This window comes from Drosophila sulfurigaster, unplaced genomic scaffold (assembly GCF_023558435.1).
Source record: "Drosophila sulfurigaster albostrigata strain 15112-1811.04 unplaced genomic scaffold, ASM2355843v2 contig_222_pilon, whole genome shotgun sequence".
NCBI lineage: Eukaryota > Metazoa > Arthropoda > Insecta > Diptera > Drosophilidae > Drosophila > Drosophila sulfurigaster.
Genome location: NW_026909665.1, coordinates 84,011 through 100,983, shown reverse-complemented (window position 1 = coordinate 100,983; position 16,973 = coordinate 84,011). Strand labels below are relative to the sequence as shown.

Sequence of the window (16,973 nt, the reverse complement as noted above, 5' to 3'; positions counted from 1 at the left end):
TATTTTCGATGTCTAGGGACATTTCTAAGCTTGAAATAATTGCAACATTATTGATTTATTAACATGAACTTTTAGGTTGTTGCCAAAATAAAGGCCTTTCATCCCAATGTGCACCGTAAGCAAGTGTAGTCAACGCAACAATTAAACGATTTTTAAGGAAACGTGGCAAATGCTAATTTGCTTGCTGTGCATAGAAATACACACTTCTAATCAATTTTGTGACTATCATATATCTGTTATAGTCTCTGAGATCTATTTATAATATAAGTTGTAAGACAAAGATAATTCTTTATGTTTTTGACATACATTTATTTTTTGGTTGGCATAATCTTCGGATACCCTTCTACTCAGCGGGTAGCGTATCATTTTAGTGTAAGTAGATATACATATCTTTGTTAACTTAAACTATAATTTGCCATTTTCACTTGCTTCGGCTTAACCACAAAACCGAATGAATGCTTTCCCAAATATTTTAAGCAGTGCCGCACTTTGCCTTCTTTGTCAGTTTTACAGGAACACCACCCTTGGGCAGCAAAGGAACTCCGTTGACGGTAAAGTCAATCTCGCGCTTCTCTAGGCGGGTTTCAAGGTTAAAGTTGGTCAAGATTTTGGCCACAGCAAGCTTAACGTTCATCTTGCCCATACGAGCAGCTAAAGAACATTTAAGTAAAGAAATATTAGACTTGAAAAAATAAACCTATATTGAAATGAGTTAATTACCGATGCAATGACGTGGTCCTTCGCCGAATGGCATATAAGCAGCAGGTGTGTAGTTGCGGGTTTCTTCAGCGAATCGTTCTGGCTGATAGGTGAGTGGTTGCGGGAAATATTCTTTATCCCGATGAATGCCCAGCAGGGATATGATAATGGGTGTGCCCTTCTTAACGACAAGTTTGCTGTCTGGCAGTGGATAGTCCTTGGTGCAAATACGATTGAGCAGCGGCAAACCAGGATATTTACGAGTGGTTTCTGTAAAGCATTGTATCAAAATGTCAACTAATTGAAAATACTTGAGACCAGTTTGTCGACTTACCCATAACACAGAGTTCCAAATACTTCATGTCGTGTATGCAATCGTAGGTCAGCTGTCCGTTGTGCCTTTCGAGCGCTTGGTTGATGTCTTCACGCAGTTTGGCCAATACATCGGGATTCTGAGCTAGTTCATATAGAGTGAATGATGCTGTTGCTGCAGATGTTTCATATCCTGCCACAAAGAAGAGAAACAGCTGTGCAGCGATGTTGTCCTTAGACATGCTCTTGAGAGACTCCGCAGTTGTTTCTGCCGACCAGACGGAATCGTCATTGTTCACCTTGCCCGTATTGCGAAGTTGCAACAAAAGTTGCAGCAAGTCACGACGAACAATATTGTTTTCCTCTCTGTAGGCGATCGTACGATGTACAAGTTTACGCATACGTTCCTGTCCATCAATTGATGAACCCAAACGATTGAAGATCTTCTCCACACTAATGAAAATTACGTTTAAATTTCAGAAAAACTGTTTTTTTCACTGTTATTGTACTTACCCAGGATATAGGAAGGAGGTTGCACCTCTTATAATATTCTTAATTGTGGGAGAATTAACCTCCTTGCTTATTTGACGGAATTCATTGTTAGGATCAGTAAAACTATCGACATCCAAGCCAAATATAGTCGACGCAACAATATCTATAGCATAGCTATTAATAGAGAATAATTTAGTATAAAACAATAACCACTTTTAGATTATTTTTTGTTACCTTGCCATAACGCTCTTCATGTCAACTTCACCAGCGCTGGAGTCAGGCAATTTTTATTCAAATAAGCCAACAATTTTTCTGAGCAATCTTCGGCAGTGGGAAACATACCCTTAAGTTTGCCAGAGGTGAACGAAGGAGTGAGCTTAGTACGAGTTGCTCTCCACTTGCTGCCCTCCATGGCAAAGATGCTCGCCGACATAGGATCATGCACCTCATCCACGTAAATGCCACGATCGTGGAAGCTGGCAAAGTCTTTGACAAGCATATCATGTGCCAGCTGAGCATCGCGAACCAGGAGCGCGGGTCTCAATGTCAGATATATTCCCACAAATCGCTCAGTCGTGGCATTATATGCATCATAGATGGCCAGACCGAAGGATCGTTTATTCCTGCGAACTGAATCCAATACACCAAAAGGAATAGACGCTTGAATGGAAGCAAATCCTTTGCGATCCCAGAAACTGAAATTCCATTTCAAATAGACGTAAAGTAGCGCGACGGCCGTTAATAAAAATAGTACGAAAAACATTGTGAATTTCGAAGTGAACACTACGCGATTCGATTTCAAACTGGCCCTTCTAAAGCTTGAAGCATTTTTATAGACGTATGTGGAATTGTATTTTATCGCTAACCGTTAGCGACTACGCTCTCGGCGTTCCGAACACATTCAAATGCAATTGAGCTGGATTCTTATCACGTCGAGTAGTATAGCCGAACATATTAAATATAATATAACACAACAAAAACGCAATTGATTATTATAAGGGACCTGCGCAGTTTGCTGTTTTTCTATGGGGTCTACACCTCGATTTTAACAAACACTCACTGTGAATCAGCAATTTTAATTTGTGTATTCTTCCTAAAGCGTGGCAAGTGGGTATGACAACAATAGATGCCTTAAAAGTGCCTTACAAATACTCTACTGAAGATTGTCATTGATCTTTAAGCTGACAAATTAGCAGAAGAAAATATGTTAAATGTTTATTTGTCGCATTGTACATAGAAGTGAGGAAAATTATTATACTTCATACGAAAATAATATGATTATTTAAAAAAAATATCTTCTAAAAAAAAATGAAATTTTTCCCATAGGATGTATTCTTATTTTAAACAATACTGACTGACAAAAAAAGTAGATAACAATGTCTTTAATATTTTCGGTTAGCTCTATTTATAATTGGCATAGGTTAGTGATCCCTCTTATACACTTTCTTATGAAATGATTATCAACAACAAGTGTTTAGTGTTAAGCATGACGGACTAAAAATTTAAACGAACAAAAATTGCCGCGTGTTGGCACAATTCTGTGATAGTAGCTAAGTCACAATGAGTAATGAATATGGAATTGATAAGCAGCATTTGTATTACGAGAGAGTCTCCGTCGATCGAACAAGTTGGATCGAACAGGTTTGAGAAACTCAAGTATGCAAATAATCGCAAGTCTCTGTTTATAAATGACTATGCAAATTAAATACTGTGTTGATATGTCTCTCTGTTTATAAGTGACCATGCAAATTGTAAAATCAAGTGTTTTAAAGAAATACGAAGCTTGAGATAGGTCAATAACAAATCTTATCTAATCTATTGTTAGAATGCTAAATAGATTATTAAACGGTTACCATCAAAGTGAGCTTATCGAACTACTTTTTGTGACGACCTTCAGGAAAATTGCTGTGAACAAGTTGACATATTGTTATGCCTTGTGTAATATAAACAAATGCGGAATAAGTTAGCAAAGTGCATTCTATATTATGTTCATTATAAATCACTTAGTTCTTATCAATGAATTTTACTTAATTTTCTTATCTAGAGTTTGTTTTAACTTCAAATTTGAAATTGTTTTAATTGAAAATGCAAACAAAAATATTTATATAGACATAAGTTGTTAATTTCTAAAAAATATTGTTAAATATATTTTGGAGAAGATAATCTGCAGACATATGTACATATATGTCGATTTCAAATATTCAGCCTCAAATCACTTTCTCTTTGTTAATATTTATTATTATTATTATTATTGGTAAGTCAATGAGAACAAACCACTTTCAATATATACATACATACATTTTATGTGCTAATTTTATTAAAATCAGGTTATAAGAACTTTGTATATATAATATATTTTACTGTGGTCATTTAACTAAAATCAGGTTATCAGTATAAAATAAAGTCATGAATTCATTTGTTCTCTTTCAGAATAGCATTTATACAAACACTTTTGCAGCGAATGCATTGCGAATGCTGTTTTTAACTTATTTATTGATTGAAGATGCTGCGTTATCGCAATTAAGCGCGGAAATGCATTTATTATGCGTGAAAATCAATTTCGTTGCCGAATGGGCGTTAAACAATGCCAACAGGCACTCTGGAATATCCTGTTAAACATTCGAATTTAAATTTAAATTTAAATGCAGACCCGGCCCGATGGCATTTAATATCAATAATGTAATAAATTGCGCTGAAAATGACGTGAACGACGCGTCGATGGAGCCTCTGCCAACTAGAGATGCCAGCATAGAACTAGACGGAGAGAGAGAGAGAAAGAGAAAGAGTATGTAATAGGAGACCGCAGAAAAAAAGAACGAAAGCGTGTAACAGGTTCAGGTGTCATACATCAATTTGTGTGCTCAGTCATGGCATGTTCGAAATGCAAATGGTTATGCAATACTCTTCAAAATTTATGTGTGAATGCGCACAAATATAGTATGTGGCAATGCCTGTGTATGTGTGCGAAAGTGTGTGTGTGCTAGCCAATAAATCAAAATATGAAACTCTAAAAGCATTTTCAGGTATTAGCCACAAGCTGCGCAGAGCTAAACAAATTTTGACGCTTTGAAACCTTTTGAAGACGTATTTGAAGCAAAATCCAGCGACAAATGCGCTTAGTGCTTAGCAGACCAGGAGAAAATGCCGTTGGCAGCCACGCAGCGTTGAACCCGTGGCTCATTATAAATTTGCCAGTTTTGCACGTTTCCGCTGTGCGCGCCAAAAATGTCACAAAGTTTCAACCGGCTGCACACAAACACACGCACACTCACACACACACATCCAAGCACATCATATACAGAGTTTTGCCTTGGCATGATGGCGCGGTGTCTCTTTTGCCTGTGTGTGCTTCTCCTTGGGCTAAATGTCAGCTTTTGTCTTGGCTCGCACGCCAAAAGTATGCTGAAACAATGTCAAGCATAATTTGCATACAATTTTTGCGTTTGCGTTCGCCTCAGTCAGTGTCCTCGTGCCTCTTTCCTGTTGTTGTTGCTGTGTGCTGTTGCCTCCTTTGCTGGTTGGTGGTCATTATGTTTGCTGGCCGTGTCAGGCACGCACAGACACTCACTCACGCTCGCTCACAATGCTCTTTTGACACTAATTTAATTTACGTCACATCATCCCGCTCGCTATCTCGCTCTCAGAAATTTTTCTATGTCTCTCGCTCTAGTCTAAATGCCATGAAATTTTGTTGAGCTTTTTACAGATTGCACTTGGTAGAAAACAATTCAAAATCAAATGTTGTCTTCGACTTGCCAATAAAGATTTGATGGCACTAAGTATTTTATTAAAAACATTCCTTTTAAATGAATTTTTAGTATTATACTCAGTACATCAAAAGGATAGGCTCTGTTGTAGAAGCTGCCAAGTAATCTTTATGCTTGTACAACAAATTAATAAACACAAATTAATCGCAAACATTCCGTGTGATATTTACAAGTGACGCGTTCTAATTAGAATGAATTCATGCAAATGGCAAGTGTTCTATTTCGTGTTCCTTCATTGTATTGGGTTGGACTGATAAAATAGATCACGATTTCATATACAGGTATTTGCATACAAATTTGAAGAATGCACAACAGCCATGAGAGACCACTTTCTTCTTGCTTCACAATAAATATTTGAAACTTCCTGATTAAATGAAAAAAAATCCACAGAGATATAGACAAATAAATTCCGGATCTACATATACAATACAATGAAGTTTCGTCTTGAGATTTCAGTTTGATAAGAAGAGGTGTGGAAGTAGGTAGGGACGGAACAACTTTATCACTAGCGACTTTTCTTTGTACGTTTGCAACCTTACATACGTACATACATATGTACTGATATTTATATACACACGTTGTCTGTACGCTGAGTTCATTTATTTATATAGACACACATTCGCTTAAAAGCATAATTTTTCTTTAAAAAGTAGTTATAAATACATTTGCCATTGCATTTACCAATACATAGATGTTTATACACATAAACAATTTGATAGATATGTACATAAGAATATGTGTATAAATCAGTGTTGCCAAGGTTTGTCGAGAAAAAGCTGTTTTTGACGGTAAGAACGTTGCAAAAAGCTGAAAAATTAGAAATAAAAGTTATAAAAAGCGGGTTTTTCAATTCATTATATTCTTTATATTTTTCTGATAGGCACATGGGGAGCACACGAAATCAGTTCAGTTAAAACATTTTATATAGAATTTGAACAGCAGCTGCTCTGATCTTTACAATATTTTCAAAATTTCGTCAATACTGTCCTCATTCTCCTCATTTTTATTCTCATACGTTAATCCGGTTCCTATCATTTTTAGGAATTTATGAGGCATGTTGGTGCAGTTTGTGTAGACGTATGCGACTAGTGCTGTCATCTTCAAAGTATTTAATAACTAGGTCGATGCATGCTCGGCCACAAAAGGCATAGCGCTGCTTCATGTTCCATCGTCTTAACCGGCAAAGTTACAAAATCTATTTTGTTGGTTTGCATAAAGCCGCCCGTAGCACTTTTATGCTTTTGGTCAAGGCATGGGTTCGCAAATCAGATAGTTTTACGGTGATTGTGCATTTGCAGTAACTGCACAAAACACTTCTTTCATCCGTGTCGTCCCTACGTGCCCATGTCTTAAACTCATCGCTTGTTAGCCAAGCGTCCCGACATTTTGTCTGTAGTTTTTGGCATATTTTAAATCAATAAAACATACTGAATTTAATTCCTTCAATTCATTTTAGCCGTTAGTGACGCTACGATCAGAATTGGTTTATCGATGTTCTTTGAGGTTGCTTTACAACGTCTGCAGAACTGGAGGTGTCGATTGGCCATGGGTAAGTGCTTACCTCGCCGATCACTACATGGGTACTTACTAAAGTGACCCTATAGTAATCGAACGTCGAACCACCTAGTCGACTCGAGTTTGCGATTGGCCCTGGATAAGTGCTTACCTCGTCGATCACTACCTGGGTACTTACTAGATTAATCGATCGTCGAACCACCTAGTTAATAAATATATGCACATTAAAGCATAAGTACAAAATAACGGCAAGCATCGCTTTTGTTTTGTTATTTTGTGGAAAAGCATACACAAGATTAAAGACAAAACTTCGATTACGCTTTACATCGCTGTTTGTTTACGCGTCTTTGTTTTATTTTGTGCTACTCTTTTGCTCAAACGCAGCTGTGTTTGCTGGCTGACGAAATTTTGCAAGCATTTGAGTAGAGAAGTGCAAAGCGGATCAATCGATCAATTATTAGGTGAGTTTTTAAAAATTATATGTAAATATATGTATTATATGTTTAATGTGTAAAATATTAAATAAACAGATAATAAAAGTACGACAAGCAGTTAGAATAATGTATACTTTTACAGTGGAAAACTACAATGTGCCTAAAGAAGTGGAATTGGAAATTATGACAGAAAATCTACGTTATGGAAATAATGACATGGTTTGCAGCCCTAAAAAAGAAGACAATTTCTTTGGTGTTATGATCGGTGAGTATTTTAAAAGATAATTATTTAATAATCATTATCCACTTCAATCTATTAAAACTTTTTAATCCTTTTTATTTCTAGATTCAATAACTGCAGGCGGCGGTATTGGCCCAGCTGAGGACCAATTGAGAAAGGCCCTGCAGCTCAAAAAAAGAGATATTTTAAAAACTCGAGCTGCCTAAAAGTAATGAAAGAACAAGACCCGTTAGAATAAAGAAAAATTTAAATTAAATAAAAACTGTAATTACAATTGTACATGTTTTTAATTTATAATGGCAGGCCCCTCCATGGGGTCCAATGTAAGCACTTATTTTACCGGCCGTTCCATGGGGTATAATCTAAGTAGTTTTTTAAAGACCCTAATATGTTGCACTATTTCACTAGTTCCTGGGTAATCGAGGCGGTGGCGATTGACCCTATTTGCGGACATTTCATACAAAAACGGAAATTAAAAACGCTTGGCTAGACGCCACTTTGTAAGTAGTGACTGGCTCCTGGTAAGTGCTTATTTCACCAGCAACGAACTAGCGCTCAGAACTGCAGGGACAATATACAATCGATTTGTCACTAAAAGTGTTGGCAAATGGCATTTTAAAAATGCCAGTTTTGATGGGAAAAAGCGACTCTGGCAACACTGATCAAGATAGCTCCGCAACTTTGGCGTCACATATCGATAAAAACATCGGCTAAAAAAACTTTTTATTTTCGTCTTTTTACGTGATATTTAAACTTAAATTAAAAAGTTTAAATGCAAAACAATAGAAAATTAAATTATCTTTCTATTAAATCCATGTTCGCCAAATTTCATGCAGTTTTTATGCACTAAAATCGTGAATGAAAAATTGGGGTAGCTAAATTTTGCCAATATCTCGACTTTGACAAGTTGTCGGCCAAATCTTATGCAAGTTATAGAGTATTGTTTTACAAATATACCCTCAAAAATTCATAAATTTATACCGAGCCGTTTTGAGATATTTCAGGAAAAGTACGATAACCTCAGCTCCAGCCCCATACAAAATGAGCACAAAAAATCAATGTTGCCGATTAATGACCATAACTTTTTTTTACTTTCTTGTCGGCCATAGCGCACATTATACTTTCGTAGATACAACTATAAGAAAGATATATTGCAATTTTGGTTCAAATCCTTTGGCCCGTTTTTGAGAAAATTTACCTTTTCCTAATCCGCAAAAACAAGTTCATTTCGCAGGTGCATCAAATAACTGGAACCAGCGTGGAACCAGTCAGTGTTAAATAACACCATTTGGACTTTGGCGGGACTTCAAATACTTGCAGAAAATAACTAAATGAAACAACTATAACTATAATTTAAAATTACATTTAAATACTCTATTTACATATATATTGCTTTATTATAATTAATAAATATACGCAATTTTATATTCTTATTTAAATCGTAATTTTGCACTTTATTTCACCACATTAGCGGCAAAACGCTATTATCAAATTATTCTTCATATTTGCAGAACTTGTAGGCTATGTCGCGCTATTTCATTCTATTCGAATCAAATAGACAAATATTTTGTTTTTGTTTTATTCAAATCGGTTAAGCTGTTTTCGGTAAAATTCAATTTTTGTGATTATTGCGAAAATTACAAATAAATTTAAATTTGGCATGGCAACGCTTAACATCTGCGAAGCTAGTACAAAGTTAGCGTCGAATTTTTGTTTTGCAGTTTTTTCAACATTTTGACTATGTACATAATTGCTCAATACTTTAAAAATATATAATTAACATATGTATCATTTCCCAATATATACTACATAGCAAATTATCATAGTTTCCGAGAAAATTCAAAATAACATCTACATTTTTCAATTATACGCTCTTCTACACTTTGTCAGAGAAGGCGCGCATTGCTATAATATAAACATAAAAATTTCTAATGCTTTGCAATTTGTTTTATTCAAATCGTGCGATGCTTTTTGAGAAAATCGCATTTTAGTAGAATAGTAAACATTTTTGAATTTTTGCGCGTTACCTAAAGTAGTCAAAGCATTGCCAAATTTAAACAAGTAAGAAAGTTACAGTCGAGTGTGCTCGACTGTGAGATACCCGCTACCCATTTTAATAAGGGCAAAATATTGTGGTATTATTTTCAAAATATACCGAAAATACTAAAAAATACTAAAAATATACCAAATGGTATGTTTGGTATACCGATACAGCACACCATTCAAGATATACCATAGACGGCACAATGTACCAGATTGTCGGCCAAAGCAACTAAGAGCCCTAGTAAGTGGGCGTTTTCGCCCATACAAAAGTATTTCTTTAATAACTTCCACAATTTTTATCTGATCGCAACTAAATTTTCAGGAATCATAACTACTATAGTAATTATAGTATATACCAAAATTCGCAACTCTAGCTTTAAAATTACGCTTGCGATACGATTTTTTTGATTTGCGGGGGCGGAAGTGGGCGTGGCAAAAATTTGAAACAAACTTGATCTGCGTGCAAACATAACAAATGCTGTCGAAAAAAAATTATAGCTCTATCTCTTATAGTCTCTGAGATCTAGGTGTTCATACGGACAGACGGACAGACACACAGACGGACAGACGGACATGGCTAGATCGTCTCGGCTGTTGACGCTGATCAAGAATATATATATTTTATAGGGTCGGAGATGCCTCCTTCTACCTGTTACATACATTTCCTGCCGGCACAAAGTTATAATACCCTTCTACCCTATGGGTAGCGGGTATAAAAATGGCGATCATGTACATACCTATTTATCATATTTATTACCCATATATATTCCCAACTTATTGGCCATGTCGCGCTATTTCATTCTATTCGAATCAAATAGACAAATATTTTGCTTTTGTTTTATTCAAATCGGTTAAGCCGTTTTCGGAAAATTCAATTTTGTGATTATTGCCAAACTAATATTACCATGGTGGCAACACGTGTTACGGTCGAAAGTTGGGCCACCCTTTATGAACTTGGTGGCAACTCTGGAACATAACGGAATAGTGCTGTATGTTCTACCAAGCAACAAGTTCTGCACAAGTGATTTATAAAGTTAAAAGTTTATAAAGTGAGAATAAACAATATATTGAAAATGCCACGTAAATTGATGTCCACCAAATCGTAAGTACATACAGTAGTACATATGTACATATATTACATCCGGTGCGCACTTTAAGTGCAGTAACATACATACATATATGTAATTTTTCATTTTAATTTTAATTTTTCTAATCTATTTTCATTAAGAAAAAGTTGTGTTTACTGAGCAAACCGCTAATTAGAGCAGAAATCAAATTTTTATTCACACACCAAGATAAAATATTAAGTATTTTAATTAAAAATTCCATTAAATATAAGTGCTTACGTATTTTCAAACCAGTTAAATAAAGATATTTTCCAACTGTCGTCTTATCGTAATCGGACAGCAGGTAACGATATCGATTCTTGATATGCAGTTATCGAAAATAATATAACGAAGCTGTTCGAAATAGGACTAGTATATTTTTGGGGAGAATGGGGGAAAGCATACAGGTCAAAGTGTCTGATTGCATTCAACTTGGTGAATGCCAGCATGATTCCTGTCACTGCTCTCTTCAAGCCGACGCACTACCTCCACGTGGTTCTCCCTGGATTGTCACTCGACAGCCGTTGAGTGGCAAACTAAAGCGCGCGACGAGAGTCCTAACTCTACAAACTAGGTTTTGGCGTAGGACTTGGAATCCACCCATGTAAAACACAATTTCAGTGAAGGAAGCAAGAGAAGCCTCGGAAAGGAACCGATCTAACGTTGACGACCATAGCAAGCGTAAAAAGGACAATGATTTGAGAGTATGCACCTGGAACGTACGAACATTGTACAGACCTGGTGCTGCTCAACAACTAGCAGATACCCTCAACAAATGCAGGGCTGACATCACTGCTATCCAGGAGATGCGATGGATAGGACAAGGCTGCATAAAGAAGAAGAACTTGACATATACTACAGCTGCCACCCAGAACGGCATGAATTTGGTTGTGGTTTCGTCGTAGGTGCCAGGCTGCGGCGCCGAGTCTCTCACTTTCGGCCAACAAACGAGAGAATTGCAACGATCCGAATTACTGCCAAATTCTTTAACATCAGCCTGATATGCGCACATGCCCCAACGGAGGAAAAGGACGATGCCACCAAGGACGCTTTCTATGCGGAACTCGACCGAGCTTATGGCCGCTATCCTTCCCATGACATTAAAATTCTCCTCGGGGATTTTAATGCCAAGGTAGGACGAGAAGACATCTTTGGTGCCACCGTCGGGCGATTTAGTCTACATGAGACCACCTCGAGCAATGGTCTCAGATTAATAGGCCTTTGCAGCTGCGCATAATATGGTAGTTCGTAGTACCGGATTCCGTCATTTGGACATCCATAAGGCATCTTGGCTCTCTCCGATCGACTGACCAGAAATCAGATCGATCATGTTGTGATCGATGCAAGGCATGCATCTAACATACTCGACGTGCGATCCTGTCGGGGTCCCAACATCGACTCCGACCATTATCTTGTTGCAGCTAAGATTCGCACACGGCTGTGTGTGGCGAAAATTGCACGTCGAAGTGCGTTAAGAAGGCTGGACATCGGAAAGCTGCAATCACAACAGGCGAAGAATGCATTCTCCACTCACGTCTCGGGGCTATTAAGCCGAGCACCTTCAATACCTGAAGACATAAGCGATATGTGGGCGCTCATATCTCACTCTCTGCGAGCTTCGGCAGAAGAAGTGCTTGGATTCCAGCGTCCTCTAACAAGGAATCCATGGTACGATCAGGAGTGTCATGACGCAACAGCTGCAAAGGACGCCGCCTACAGAAGAACACTGCAGGCTGGGGCGACACGAGCTATTGTGGATGTCTACAGGTCGAGAAGAAGAGACGAAAAACGCCTTTTCAGACGCAAGAAGAAAGAGCAGGAAAGGCATAGGAGAGCATAGAGAGCAGCAGATGCAGAAATGAAGCATGTAACTTCTACCAGAGGGTCAAGCGTCTGACCCAAGGATTTAAGACTGGTGCAGTGGCGTGCAGGGACGATGATGGAAATCTTGTCACAGAAGCAGAGGTCGTGCTGAAGCTATGGAGGGATCACTTCTCGAGTCTGTTATCTGGCTCAAACACAGACTCCGAAGACTATGATCCACGAACCCCAATCTATGGCACTGATATTGAAGTGCCAATCCCAAGTCATATCGAAGTCAAGGATGCAATCCAACGGCTTAAAACAAGTCTGCAGGTGCTGACGGCCTGCCGGCAGAATTGTTTAAGGCAGCTGGTGATATGTTGGTAGGAGCATGCACCAACTAATCAGTAAGATATGGCTCACGGAGAGCATGCCCGAAGATTGGAGCCTCAGCATGATCTTTCCCATCCTGAAGAAGGGTGATGCCACGTTGCGCACCAACTACCGCGGAATTAGTCTTCTTCCAGTTGCATACAAGGTCCTAACGAGCGTATTGTGTGAAAGACTGAAACCCCATGCTGAAGCACTGATTGACCTTATCAGTGCGGGTTCAGGCCTGGCAAGTCCACCGTTGACCAGATTTTCACGCCAAATCCTGGAGAAGTCTTACGAAAACCAGATCGACACGTACCATCTCTTCGTCGACTACAAAGCCGCATTTGATAGCCCCCGGCGAGATCGCCTATATGCCGCCATGTCTGAGCTTGGTATACCAGCAAAGCTGACTACACTTTGCAGAATGACATTGAGCAACACCATCAGCTCTGTCAAGGTAGGATGTGGCCAATCCGAAACCTTTACTACCAAGTGTGGCCTCAGACAAGGTGACTCGCTGTCTTGTATACTCTTCAATATTTTAATGGAGAGTATTATAAGAAAGGCTGGTGTACATCGGACGGGCACGATATTAACCAACAGATGTGTCCAGCTCCTTGGTTACGCTGATGATATTGATATCATTGGCCGCACCAAGCGTGATGTCACAGGAGCCTTCGGGGCTATTGAAAAGGAATCAGCGAAAGTAGGACTAGCGGTGAATATGGAGAAAACAAAGTTTATGGTGTGCTCTAGCAGAGAATCGCGGCGTCTTGATTCTCAGCTGACTGCAGAAAACTATAGCTTTGGGTCCGTCAAGGAGTTTATTTACTTAGGCACTGCTATAACCAGTACAAATGATGTCAGTCTGGAGATTAAGCGGAGAATAACACTTGCCAACAGGTGTTACTTTGGGCTCAGTAGGCAGTTCAATAGTAGAGCTCTCTCTCGACGCACAAAAACCACACTCTACAAGACGCTCATTCTTCCAGTACTCCTATATGGTGCGGAGTGCTGGACAGTGACGCAGTCAGACGCAGCTGCTCTTGGAGTGTTCGAGAGGAAAATTCTCCGTAAAATCTTTGGTCCAATCTGCGTGGATGATGTTTATCGCATCAGATATAACCATGAGCTGTATGAGCTGTACGGTGATGTTGACGTGGCCAGTCGAGTGAAATCTCAAATACTTCGCTGGCTGGGCCACGTTGCCCGTATGGATGAAGACGCTCCGGCTCGTGAGGTGTTTGATGCGGTGATTGTTGGGACACGAAGGAGAGGACGACCCCGAACGCGTTGGCAAGACCAGGTGATGGAAACCCTGTCCACACTTGGTGTTACCAACTGGCGAAGGCGCGCTCAGGACAGGGACGCGTGGAGGCACATTACGCTTCAGGCTGAGACCCGATAAAAGGGTTGTCATGGCCATATAATAATAATAATAATTTTGAGACATTAAATGGGATATTTCACAATGCAACTATCGGTCAAGATAGTTAGATGTTGCCGCAAATTAATTGAAAAGATTTTTCAATTATCTACATACATAGGATTCGATAAATAAAACTCCACCAACGCATTTTACATTTACATCACAATCTCTTTCAATTAATGAGCAATTCATACGAAGCATACATATAAATACATACACATGTATGTACGCTGAACATAGCGTAGATATTATTACTGTGAACCGAGAGTAAATGTATCAAATTGGCAAATTGGATATTGGCAAAATGTAGCTACCCCAATTTTCATTCACGATTTTAGTGCATAAAACTGCATGAAATTTGACGAACATGGATTTAATATAAAGATAATTTAATTTTCTACTGTTTTGCATTTAAACTTTTTAATTTAAGTTTAAATATCACATAAAAGACGAAAATAAAAGTTTTTTAGCCCGTATTTTTTATCGATATGTGACGCTAAAGTTGCGGCGCTATCTTGACGCACATTCGATCTAGACGATGTTTAGGAAATTGTTATCGTAGTATCGCTAATAAAATATCGATTTCACAAAAAGTGTTTTGTGAATCAGGGATGAATTGAAGTATCGGATAGATTGTAACGAATCACCAAGGATGTATTCGTCTGGTGCTGGTGTCAGGTTTATTAGTGTGGCGTACGCGCTGGGTTCTCCGGGCTTTGCTCAGATAGCATGGGGTTCAAGGAAAGGGCCAACTAATAGGACGCACCACTTATAATAATAATACATTTAAAATTCGCGTAATGGGAAGGCTACATTAAACAATAGTGAAAGAGACGAGAAAGGGAAGGAGAGGAAGGTAGGTTAACAAAAAGACGGAGCCACTCTCTAATGTAACACAGCTGTTATTGTGTGCAGACGCCCACCCTACCGTGATCCTGCATTCAAATGCCAAAAATTAAAAGTTGGCAGGATCCCTAAAAGAAAGTGGTTCGGCTAACCTTCTTCTGCTTGGTTATGCATGGTTCCAAATAAAATTAAACAATTAAGCGGACATACTTAATTTATTAACATATGACAACAGTAACTTGAATATTAACAACATTATGAAATGACAAGAAAAATAAAGAAATAAATAATTTAACGGACTAACATAGTAAGTGTTTATGAGGCGGAAATTAATTAGATAAGGCAAAAAGAAAAAGAATAAATAAAGAAAAACTAAAAACAATTAACCTATAAATATACAATATGATCTAGCATAAATATAATATAAATAATTATTTTGGGTTTCAAAATTACTAATACTTTAAGAATTTTGCAATTAAAATGACTTCATTGAGAATGATAGAAAGCACAAATAATATAGGCAAACATAATCTATCTTTTAAACAGAAAAGCTCTGCGCAAGCAATCGTATGAGGATCAGCTGATGACTGTCACTCAATGCAGGCCGGTATATGAACACCTTACAAGGTCATTGACCGCTGGGACTGCAGTAGCAGCTGTAGCAGCTGCAGCAGCTGTAGCAACGCTATGGTGAGATGCATAAAAGCTCTAACTTATATGTATATAATCAATTAGTAAGAGTGAAACAGACTTACATACATTCGGCGACTCCCACGCAGAAAGATCTTTCCTTGTGTTAGTGACTGTCTGTGGTGAAGCTGTGGATAAATAGAAACAAGAAAGCTTTTGCGTATGCGTAAAAGCTGGCTGCTATGATCTGCTAGTGCAATTCCATACAAACATACATAAGTACATACAAATGTATGTAGGTATGAGTGTACCTACTTTCCAGGCAATATAGAAAAGTTAAATTTAATAATTAAATACAATTTTTCAATGATATTTTGCCTATATATGGTGCCTTATATGCATTTTTAAATGTTTGCCATTGTGATCTTGCACAATTAACCAGTGGTACTTGTACTATGCGGGCCCAAGAAAAGTTGTTGTTTTCAATTTTCTCGCCACATCATAATACACTTACAACACTTATAAACATTCACTTTAAAATGCACATTTGAACTAACCAATCTAAACTAACAATAATTCAACAAAACAAATAAAAACATAGGCTGACATTCAGCTATTCGCCTTCGGACTCGATGTCACAATAAAGAACGACGCAAGCCGTAGCTAGCGATTTCGGCGAGGCTACCAGCCGTAAGTTGTTCTTCGTCAGCATACGAAGCCAACCTGCTTGGAAGCAGTTCTCTGTTTCGCAGTGCGAGTCTGCAACTATCTCTGGCTACCGTCGTTTCGGTAGACCATCTGTTTGTGGTGTACCGACAGCTGATGTGGCCAGCACAGCTGCGTCGTGAAGCTTTTGTTGTTGGCCGTTAATCACTCATTACGGTGTGGTGACTTTTAAGGCATAATCAAGTTCAAATTTTGGGATTATATGACTTATTACGGCGTATCACTACTGGGTCATTAGAATTTACACACTGGGTTTTATATCAATTATTACTGGGTCATTAGATTCAGTTTAATACTGGGTTTTATATAAAATATGACTAAGTGCCGAATCTAAAAATAAATAGACAAAACTAAACTTAGAACAACAAAAAACTAAACATACGTATAACAAATATTTACCCTAATCTGGTTAAGTGGACGGCATAGGTGCACTTTTGTGAAAAAAAAACAATTAACGTATTAGTATATCAATTATACATTGCAGTACCATTGTATACTTACAAATACGATATATGTATGCAACGGACTTCGCCAACCACTTCACTGAGATATAAT

At 38.1% G+C, this 16,973-nt stretch overlaps 1 pseudogene; it reads right to left on the bottom strand.

Moving 5' to 3' along the window:
- Positions 1-336: 336 nt before the first annotated feature.
- On the bottom strand, positions 337-2,303 carry LOC133849703 (probable cytochrome P450 6d5; annotated as a pseudogene).
- Between the last annotated feature and the right edge of the window lie 14,670 nt (positions 2,304-16,973).